Raw genomic sequence first — 12090 nt, 5'->3', positions numbered from 1 at the left:
TGACAATTCACAAGCTGACAGAGGCACATGGGTTGACAGAGGCATACTGGAATGTGGAAGCCTCTAGGAGGAATCAAGAAAATGCAGCATTTCCATTCTGATGCAAACAAGGAAGTATTTAAAGATTTACAAATTATCCTAGATTGCATTGGATAGAGAAATGAAGAAGAAACATGTGAAGAATCTTTTCAGTTGTATTTTACAGTTTGTCTTCACTTGTAAACTTGGTGATATATAAACCAAGTAGCAGCTAGTAATTAGATATGAATTTTCCTGAGCTGTTTAGAAATATCTAAAGAAAAAATCATCTAGTTTGTACTAGGAAGCAGCTGTGATTTAATTCTTTGAATCACAGATTTTCTTAAATAACACATCTCTGGTGGAACAACAAATCCACCAGAAAAGTTTTTAAGTTCTTTGTGTTCATTACATTTATGTTTGAATATATATATGTCTGCATCAGCTTCAAGCAATTCACACACATTTGATCACTCAAACACTTAGCCTTAGAAACTGCTCAAAACTTGAAAAAGTTTTGAGATTTACATTCAACCCCCTTCTGTAAATCTCATTATTAGTCCACTGGGAATAACAAAAGAGCTCACTCTTGATCAATTATGCATAAACACATACTTTTTTTCTTTTCTGTTTTTCTTTTTTCTTTCTCTTTTTTTTCTTTTTTTCTTCTTTTTTTCAACAATTTCTGAATGAGTGTGTTTCGCTCCATCTCATTCAACCCTAGACTACTCATAAAAATATGAGCCGTCTACTAGCCATTTGATGTCTAGCCTTATAACAACTAGCAATAAAATCCAAGTTTTTGTCCAGTTTAAAGATTCAGTGTTCTTTTTGTCATTACGAGAATATCATAAATTCTAAATATAACCAAGTGATTAAATCTCAACAAGAAACAAGTATGATCATGATCTAGATCAAAAGCAGCCCTATAAGAATTTGTGAAAATTTTTGTTTCTAGCATGCAAATCAATTCATTAAGACTTAAACATCCCTCTATTCATCATCACCACACTCAAATCAACATCAACCAATCAATCAGAAATAGTTCATCTTAAGGGATCATGCTAAATATGCATGCAAATGCAACTATATGAAATCACATAAAAAATAAACAAATATGTCCTATATGAACAATCATGCAACACTACGAATAAAATACAACTATATGCAACATGAATCTATATGAACTATATGGACACACACAAACTAATCCTTACATTATCACCCCCAAACTTAAAATTTTTGATGTCCTCATTGAAGGCAATAATAAGGATTTCAGGAATACCTAGTCGTCAGAAAAATCACCCTCTTCGGGTGGAGGATCAGGTGGCCAATCAACCTCGACACCAGTGGCTCGGAAAATAGTGCCCAAAGCCTGTGTTAAATCTGCAGCAAAACGACGGTGAATGTCGTGCATGGCCTTCATACGCCTAATTACTCGCCTGTACTGCTCATCACCAACACCAATCCTATCAACTACTTGCTACACATGAGAAGAACCCTCTGTAGACACTGGAGGATTTCTTCGGCTACCCTCCACATCATCAAAAATATATCCCAATCCCTTATCATGTGGTGCATCTAAGAATGTATAACTCAAGTGATCTGGTAGTAGGGGAAGCTCAAGTGTGGAAACCTCCTGAGAAATTTTCAGCTCTGCTAACCCAAGAGAATCGAATGGCATATCCAACTTCCTCTTCCACGGAAGTGCAGTCAAAACCTCCAGTTGCTCTGCTCCTTCCTTGTCATCAATAACTGATTTCCTCATTAAGGATCTCTCTAAGGTCTCTGACTTTGGCAATTGCTCAAGTTCCGAATTCACGACAGAGTCTACCCACTCTACTTTAAAGCACTCTTCTTTAGCTGTGGGTAACTTTATTGCCTTGAACATATTAAAAGTGACCTTTTGATCGTGAACCTTCATCGTAAGCTCTCCTTTTTGCACATCGATCATAGTTCGGCCAATAGCTAAGAATGGTCTCCCCAAGATAATGGGAATCTTCTTATCTTCCTCAAAGTCTAGAATGACAAAATCAGCAGGGAAAATGAGTTTATCCACCTTGACCAACACATCCTCCACTATATCTCGTGGATAAGCGATGGAACGATAGCTAATTGCAATGACATGTATGTCGGTTTCGGATCAGGTAGACCAAGCTTCTTGAAGATAGATAAGGGCATCAGATTGATGCTAGCTCCTAAATCACATAAACACTTGTCGAACGACAAGTTTCTGATGGTGCAAGGAATAGTGAAGCTTCCAGGATCTTTAAGCTTCGGAGGCAACTTCTGTTACAGCACAGCACTATATTCCTCCGTAAGAGCAACGGTCTCTAAGTCATCGAGCTTCACTTTCCGAGAGAGAATACCTTTCATAAACCTCGTATAGCTAGGCATCTGTTTAAGAGCTTCAGCAAAAGGTATGTTGATATGAAGTTTCTTGAACACCTCCAGAAACTTAGCAAATTGCTTATCCAACTTCTGCTTCTGTAGCCTCTTAGGAAAAGGAGGTGGAGGATAGACCTGCTTCTCTCCTGTATTACCCTCAAGAGGAGTGTGTTCCACAGTTTTCTTCCTTGGTTCCACTTCTGCTTCCTTCTACACATCTTTTTCAGCCAAAACTTCAAATTCTGGAACTTGAGATTTTTCAGGGCTTGCAACCTTCCCAGACCTCAATGTAATCGCCTTAACATGCTCTTCTACTTCCCTCTTGCCTGGAACTTCTGTATCACTAGAAAGCGTTCCTGGTAGTCGACTCAATAAGGCGTTATCAATTTGTCCTATTTGGTTCTCCAGATTCTTGATAGAAACAACCTGGCTTTGGCATATAAGAGCCTGGTTTTTGCACATAAGCCGCAACTCCTCCAATTCAGATTTTTCATTCAAAGAGAGACCTGCATCATGAGTTTGTTATTGAATTTGGAGTTGTTGTCTTGGTACAAATTGTTGCTGAAAACCAGAAGGGTTGAATTGTTTTGATCCAAACTGCTGGAATGGCTGTTGCATCGCATTCTGATTGTTGCTCCATCTGAAGTTAGGATGATTCCAGTTGTCAGGATAATAAGTGTCTGGAACTAGTTGTTGTGATCTCTGATAGTTGCTCACAAACTGAGCTGATTCACTAGATATAGCGCATTGTTATATCACATGCAAACCTGCACATAGCTCACAAACACTGCTTATCTGATTAACACCATAGTTAGCCAGAGAATCGATCTTCATAGACAACGCCTTTAGTTGAGCAGTGATAGTCGTAGCTGTATCAACTTTAAAAATTCCTACTACCTTGCTCTATGGCAATCTTTGGGTTGGATAATGATATTCATTAGCAGCCATCAGTTCAATTAGATCATAAGCTTCATCGTATCTCTTAGACCATAAGGCTCCACCTGATGCTGCATCGAGCATGGGTATGGACTGTGCTCTCAAACCATTATAAAAATAATTGATGATCATCCAATCAGGCATTCCATGATGAGGACACTTCCTAAGCATCTCCTTGTAGCGCTCCCAAGCTTCATATAAAGATTCTCATGATTGCTGCGCAAATTGAGTAAAAGCATTCCTGATTGCAGATGTCTTTGCCATAGGGAAGAATTTAGTGAGAAACTTTTGAGCAAGATCTTCCCAAGTGGTAATCGAAATAGCTGGTAGAGAGTGTAACCAGCTCTTAGCATTGTCCCTCAGAGAGAATGGGAATAGTCTCACCTTCACAGCATCTTCAAAAACACCGTTGAACTTGAAGGTTTCGCAGATCTCAATGAAATCCCTAATATGCATATTGGGATCTTCCATTGGAGAACCCCCAAACTGGATTAAATTCTGCATCCATTGAATTATGCCAGGCTTGATCTCAAAGGTATTAGCTGTGATAGCTGGCCTGACAATGCTAGATTGAATGTCATTGATCTTGGGTTGAGAAAAATCCATCAAGACTTTCGTTCGTGCTGCTGGATCTCCCATTGTAATGAGTACCTAAAACACAAACAAATAAATCGTGAAAGTAAAAGAATCCGAGTCAGTGAACTTTAACGACCACTGATGACAAGCACATAAACTAAAAATTAACACCGCGTCCCCGGCAGCGGCGCCAAAAACTTGTTAGGCCGAAAACACGTGCTAATATTCACGCAAGTATACGCGTTCACAAGTAGTATAAGATATAAATCAGATTCGTTCCCACAGAGACTGGTTTAGGTTAAGTTCAATTTATGCACCTATGCAACAATGTATGGTTATCGCTCAATGCTAAGACAAATAACAAATTGGGTTTGGATTAAACTAAGAGATTGTACTAAATAGCATTAACTAAGAGAATTGAGGTTGAATTACATATATGAGACAAATATGGGATTCTAACTTTATTACTACTTCATTCAAAGTCATTGTTCTTAACCTTAGCATGTGATGGTGATGACACTAATCAGATAACACGAAACTAGTAAACGCCAACTTTCGTTGTAAGAATACCCTACTACCAAGCATCCACAAAAGAGATATAAGTTGAATATACACCAATTATGCTTAGTCCTTATATGTATTTAAGAATTGAAAACATAACGGTTTAATGCGCAAGTTATCTATCGTGATTACATAGGACAAGTAAGATGGTTAAAATTACCTACGAATCATGTATAACAATAACACATGAACCTATGCTAGCATGGAAAGTTCTAAACCTCTATATTCACTGTCGCTTCAATAGAGATTAACACGCTATCTTATATGTTAGCTATGCACATAAGATGAATAAGCAAAACCAATACTAGGATATCAATCAATCACCACACATCAAGATATCGAAACAAATTAACTATAGAAATCCATTAGTAAATCCGTTAGAACCCCACGATAACGATTAGTTCATAATCGAACTCATCGGCACCATGGGTTCTAATGAAAACATGATATAAAACAATATGAGAGTACTAGGGTTCAAAGACAAATCAAAAACGAGCATCCAAGTTTAAACTATAGTAAAGAAAGCAAAAGTCTTCTTCTCCATAGTCGTCTCGTGCTCTCCAGGTCTTCTTATTGCTCTCCCAGGCCTCCTTGTTGTTAAAAATGTCTTTTTATGGGTATATATAGGCTATAGGATGACCAGGACTCTCAAAATCTTCAATTTCGACTAAAATCAGGATTCTGGGGTAGAAACTGGGCGCGGCCGCGCTGACATTCTGGAATTTTTCTGACAAATCTTCTTTTGGCCATATCTTGAGTTCTGCTCGTCAGAATTAGGCGATTCAACTGCCCACGTGAATCTAACGAGATTATCTACAACTTGAGAATAGACTAGGCTTCCAATTATGATCTTTTTTCAGGATAATTCTTTGAAAAGCTTCTTTCTTCCTTTAACTGATGCCTGAAATGCAATAACACAAAAACACATCAAAAATACCAACAACTTGAGTCCAAAACACCAACGTAAGCTTGTAATGAAGCGTTTCAAGTAGATATAAAATCCACTTATCAGCAACCTCTTCAATGATGATATTATCTTTTGAAATTAAGCTATATCCCATTGTATAACCTTTACTGTCATCTCCAAAAGTAATACTTGGGCCAGCTCTTTCCTTGAACTCAGTGAGCAGGGTAGAATCTCCAGCCATGTACCTTGAGCAACCACTATCCAGATACAAAAGATTATTTTCATTTCCTTGCACACATCAAAATCAAATCAAGTTGATTTTGGTACCCAAGTTTCCTTGGGTCCTGCCTTGTTAGCTTTCTTCTTTGGTTTCTTAGGTTTGATCTCATTTGACTTTGGAATTTCTGATTCATCCTTAGTCATTTGAGTTGGACCTTTGAAACCAGTCATTAAAATAAAATTATCATGCACATTTTGATTAACAGGAAAAGGCATGCTATTTGCAAATATATTATTCCAGTAAGGCATGTTAAATGGCATTTGAGGTATACTAAATGCAGCATAATAAAGATTACGTGCAAATGGCATATTTGTAAATTATGCATTCATATTCTGAGTAGACATAGCATTCATAGGCATGGTAGGCATGGCAGTAATGTTGGGAAAAGAAGAGGATGCAGACATGGGAGTAGGCATGTCAAGCTTGCAATTAACAGACGGATGATTAACACTACCACATTTAACACAGATTTTTCTTGGTGTATATTTATCAGGTGTGTAGTTGTTATGTTTGTTAATTCCTACTTTCCCATTTCTATTGTTTTTCTTTTTAGTTTCTGTTTTAACCTCAATCTTTTCTAATTTGTCATTCAATTGCTTGATAGAGAGATGACCAACATTTACTTTCTTTTCTTTTCTGGCTTGACTTGATTCTCCTGGAATAAAGTTCTTAGAAACTGATCCATATTTCTCATTCAACTTAGCTAGCTTAGCTTTGCTAACTGGTTTACTTACAGCCGACGGATGTGGCTCCCTGTCACTCGACGGATAATCCTTTTAATTATCATACGGATGTCAGACGGATGTCAGACGGATGTCAGACGGATGATTTTCATCATCCGCCGAGTCCACATCTGTAAACAATCCTTCAACCAAATTGGACTCAAGCTTCTCTTTACTCTTCTTCCAGGCTGCATCACAAAAGGACTCAATACCTTGAACTTTAGTGATTTGAGCATGAACACTATAGATGATTTCCATGCCTTAATCACTTCCTGTTCTCGTTCAAGCTGCTTCTTTAAAATCTCTTCTTTCTTCAAGGACTCAGTTAATTCATCCTTAACAATCTTACACTCAATTCTCAATTTTTCAAATTCAATAAACTGAGACTCTAGCACATTATTTCTCTCACTTAAAAACAAATTGTTTTCTTTAATTTTAGCATTTTCCTTAGTGAGGGACTTAAATGTAATACGCAGGTGATATAATTCTGTGGACATGTCATTTACTGCATCATTACACTGAGCTTTAGATAAATATGCTAGGTTAGTGGTGATTACCTGATTGCTTGAAGAACTTGTTTCTGTTTCATCAAATTTGGCCATTAGGGCTAGATTGACATAGCTTGTTTCTTCATCTTCATCCAATCCATCCGCAGCCCAGTCATTCTCCTGTGTGATGAAAGCCCTTTCCTTTTATTTGAGAAACTCAAAGTATTTATGTTTATAATCAACAGGCTCAAACTTCTTTTTGCTGGAATCAGACTTTCTACATTCATTAGCAAAATGACACGCCAAGCCATATTTGAAACACTTGAATTTTGACTTATCAACCATATTTCTGTTTGGCTTAGCTGCTCCAAAATTCTTCCTGAATTTGAGCTTGGAAAATATTCTGGATAAGAATGCTAGATGTTCATCAATATCATCCATGTCATCTTGGCTCAATTGATCTTCATTTTCAGTTACCAGCCCTTCACCTTTGCTTTCACAGACCTTTGATGTAGACTCAACAGCTTCCACCTTTATCTTCTTTTCCTTCTCTAACTCGGAAACAAGTGCTATGGACCCTCCTTTCTTCCTTCCTTTATTCATCCTTTCATCTTGCTCTATTTCAAGCTCATAGGTTTTCAGGATGCCATACAGTCTCTCCAAGGTAAACTCCTTGTAATCCTGTGAATTTCTCAATGAGACTTTCATTGGCTTCCACTCCTTTGAAAGAGATCTAAGGAACTTGAGGTTAGATTCTTTTGTTTGATAGACTCTTCCATGCAACTTCAGAGCATTTAGTAGCTTTTGAAATATACTAAATATATCAGTGAGAGACTCACTTTCTTCAAAGTGAAAATGCTCATATTGCTGAATCAGAAGTTGCATCTTAGTTTCCCTTACTTGCTTAGTACCATCACAGATAATTTGTATTGTGTCCCAAATCTCTTTGGTTGTTTTACAATTAATGATGTTATCAAACATATCACCATCAACTCCATTGAATAGTATATTCATGGCCTTTTTATCTTTCCTGACTTGCTCAATATCAGGGTCTGACCATTCATGCCTAGGTTTTGGAACAGATGGTTCATTGCCAGTTGCAGCTCTTATTGATACATGAGGACCTCTCTCTATGCAGTCCACATAGGCCTCATCTTGGGAAAGAAGATGTAGGTGCATCTTCACCTTCCAGTGGTGATAATTATCTTTGTCCAGAAATGGAATTTTAACTCTAACATGCTTTTTGTTCATCTTGTTGTTTATTGTGATCTTTACACTCTTTGTACTTCAAGAGCTTGCTCTAATACCAATTATTATTCCCTAACAATACAACAAGAATTACAGAAGGGGGGGTTGAATGTAATTCTGGCTTCTTTTCAGGATTTTAAAATATTCAAACTTAATACATATAACAGTGTTTAATTTGCTAAGGTGCGGAATAGAAATACAATTGAAATCAACACACTAAGTAATAAAACACAAGGCTTTAAAACATTCTGGTAGATTTGAATGTATCCACCAGATATATATATATATATATATATATATATATATATATATCAGAATGAGAACTCTGTGAAGCTTTGAATAGCTCACAGCTGCTTTACAAATAGAACAAACAAACTACAGAGAAATTCTTACAGAATACAGCTTGATATGTTTCTCTGGAAAATGTATTTGCTTAGTTTAATTATTCTACTTGCTACACTTGGTTTATATATCACCAAGTTTACATGACAATAAGACAAGATAATAAAAACAAAACACATCTAGTCTAACTCCATGCTACCTCACTATTATATTCCAGCATCTTTGAATATCTTCACATTTGCATGGAAATGGTAATGCTTCTTTGTTCTCAAAATCCTGCTTAACAGACTGCCACATTCCTTTTGCAAACACCCAACGCATGTGACTGTGTTGTCACTGTCAATAGCTATTTGAATTTGATCATCCTTCAGGACTATGTTCGTCATCCCTCGAGAACTCCGTTGATCATCCGTCGGAAGTCTTGTAGATCATCCATCGGGAGTCTATTTGCCACTTGACTCTATTTCACTTATACAGAATTACAAGACATCTCATATTTACAATTAGTCAACCTATTCTGCATATCAGTCTAGTAGTCAACATGACTTAGATAACCCTATACAATCTACTAGACTAAAACATGTTATTTGCAGAAATGTGCTACAGTACTTACTTGTTACATAAGCTACACTCTCGATAGATGATCAAATTGTCATCCGTCGGGACTATAAAGTGCATCCGTCGGGACTATGTTAGATCATCCGTCGAGAGCTACAAATTTTACTAAGTTAAATCTATAAAGGTGTTTTGTTTGACTTATCATCAAGTCCACAACATATTCCTAACACCCTCACTATAGAATCAAACACAAAGGACCATTTCTTTCTTAGGTTTATTCAGTTCATACTTGCCAGGTTGATCCTCCCACCATAGTTGATAAAATCCATGAACTCAGCAAGCTCATCTTGTGTTGGCACCTCCACTAGATTTGCAGTTGGAAGGCCCAAAGTTGCATTCACATCTTGCTCATTTAACTCTATTTGTTGGCCTCCAATTGTGCAAGTCACCACCATGGACACAGAGTTATCATTCATAATAGTCCTTACTACAGCTGTTGTCCAGAACTCATGTTGGACATCCAAGTACAAGATTGGGTTAGCAGTTAAAGCACCTGCAAGATAGGATTCAGACAAAAATTTCACAAACCCCTTGAAACTATCAGGGGCTTGGTTAACAACAGTGAAAGCAAGGTAGTTGGTTCCTTGTTTGGGGATTTCAGCTCTAACAAGATTGTGAGCCATTGTAGTTTAGTAAGAAGGAATGGGTAAGAAAAATTAATGAGAAAGAATTTGAAACGAGAGAGAAATCGGTTTGGAATTGAATAAGCTAGGTCTCTTAGAGTTCTCGAAAGCGTAAGTATGTGTATGTCGAGATTTCTGAGCATTTATTGTAAAAGCAAATGACTTATCGAGAATTCAAAAATAAAAGTTTGGAATTTGCTTATCGAGAAGTCATTTTGAAAATTGAATTACATATCGAGAGGTCATTTTAATTTGCTCTTTTAGAGAACTAAAACTAACTTATCGAGGTGTCAAATAAATACTCAATTTGTCCAAAATGGACTGAATTGTTTCCAATTTTTGTTTGAATAAATCCAAATAAAATCAAAATAAATTTTGTCAAGAGTAATTTACCAAAATAATTTATTGAATATAAATTATTTTTGTTCTGGATTATTTATAAGTCTAAAATGTACTTGTAGAGAACTCTGTGAATTAACACTTATAGAGAACTCACACTGACTTATCGATAAGTCATAATAAAGCTTATCGAGAAGTCTCTCGAGAAGTCAGGAAATTGACTTGTCGAGAACTCACTCGAGAAGTATTAAAATGACTTGTTGATAAGTCGGTTAGACTTATCGAGAACTCAGTTCTTTACATACTCTTGATTCCTCTGATTCTGCCTTGTGCTCATTTTACATATGGAAAATGTAAATCAACATTTTAACATTTTTATTAGAATTAAAATTTCCAAGCTAAATATTAAATTTTGAAAAATAAATATGCAGAGATTTCTGAAATATTTATAATTCATATTTCAGTTAATTTCTAACTAAATCAAATTAATTTTGATTTACTAGAAGTTAATCTCCTACAACACATTAGCTGAGTTCTTGTCTTAAGATGAAGAATTTAACATTCCAATTTCACCTACAAGTCTAGTGAAAGTTGCTTCATACAAAGGTTTAGTAAAAATGTCAGCTAATTGTTTTTCTGTTGGAACAAAAATGAGCTCAGTGGTACCATTTGCAGCATGTTCTCTAATAAAATGGTACCTTACATCAATGTGTTTTGTTCTAGGGTGATTAAATGGATTAGCCACAATAGATATAGCACTAGTATTGTCACACATAATTAGAATTTTGTGTAACACTAGGCCATAGTCCATTAGCTGATTTCTAATCCAAAGCACTTGAGCACAACAACTTCCAGCAGCTGTAACGCCCCAAATCCGGGGTCAAGATTCGGTGTTACTGAACCATTATTACATAAAGTAAAGAAATAAATAAATAACCCCTTGAGTCCGGATCTTTTACAGGTCATGGTATGAAACAAGAATCTAACCTTCTACAACTCACTTCAACTATAATACAAGTATATATACCTTTGAACTAATGCTCTTGTCACATTCTTCTAACACCTTCAACCTCTCGCAACGGAAACTTCTCTAACTTCTGCTGTCTATCAAAGCTATTCACTTTAATCCTTATCTGTTTCTGGCAGAAATAAGAATTGACAAAGCAAGAGTGAGCCAAAAATGCCCAGCAAGTATATAATTTGAGTTTCAAACATTAATTTCAAAGAAAACTTCCAAACAAAATCTCTGAAATATTTTGAAGGGCGAAACACGAAATCATTTAAAGGATATATCTCGTTATCTTAAAATCAATTTGATTTGCATTGCTATGAATCACTTAGGACATAATGACATTTTTGTAAGAACTTTAGAGATCGCGTGTTTTCAAAATAGTTTCTGGTATCATTTCATAATTGAGCAGTGAATGCAATAACTATTCATAAAACGACGTTCAAGAAATTCCTAACTATTTAGTATCCATCATTATCGACTAAGTTTCCATAGACTTAGCCTGCTAAACCAGCCTGATAAGGACGGGTTGAATAATTAATAAGATCTCAATTCATTCAAGATCCTAATTATCACTGAGCAACTAATGCTGCAGCAACAATCCGAACCTCGAATATATTTAGAAACATTGTAATTTCCCGAAACTGAGTGCTAAGAAAGAATAACTTTAAACCATAATCATATTTTATTTCAAGAGGGAATGCCATTAATGGCGAACAACAATAAATTGGACTGAACACTAGAAACCAACATATGCACTATAACCTGCTGATCAGTCAGGAGATAGTGCGGATCTATACCCAACTGCATAGACCCAACCAACATATGGGGCACCCAGGCAACTATGGCCTAAAGGGTCCGGTCCATCTCCGGCCCATAGGATCCAGCTCATCACTGGTCCTCATAATAATCGTCCAGCCCGTAGAGTATTTTGATATCAAATCATTTTGATTTCAAAACATCCCAAATCAGGGTTCGCAAATAACCCGAACGAATGGGTATTTGTGAAAGAGAGCAATCGAATTATAGGAACAA

The 12090-nt window shown here is 36.4% G+C and overlaps 1 non-coding gene across 1 annotated transcript; it reads left to right on the top strand.

Annotated features, from left to right (window-relative positions):
• Positions 1-3484: 3484 nt before the first annotated feature.
• LOC141688359 (small nucleolar RNA R71) lies at positions 3485-3591 on the top strand. Its single transcript, XR_012561805.1, has one exon. It is a non-coding gene; the product is annotated as a small nucleolar RNA R71 (small nucleolar RNA).
• Positions 3592-12090: the final 8499 nt, after the last annotated feature.

Source organism: Apium graveolens, chromosome 9, assembly GCF_009905375.1.
Source record: "Apium graveolens cultivar Ventura chromosome 9, ASM990537v1, whole genome shotgun sequence".
NCBI lineage: Eukaryota > Viridiplantae > Streptophyta > Magnoliopsida > Apiales > Apiaceae > Apium > Apium graveolens.
This window is presented reverse-complemented; position numbering and strand designations above follow the sequence as displayed.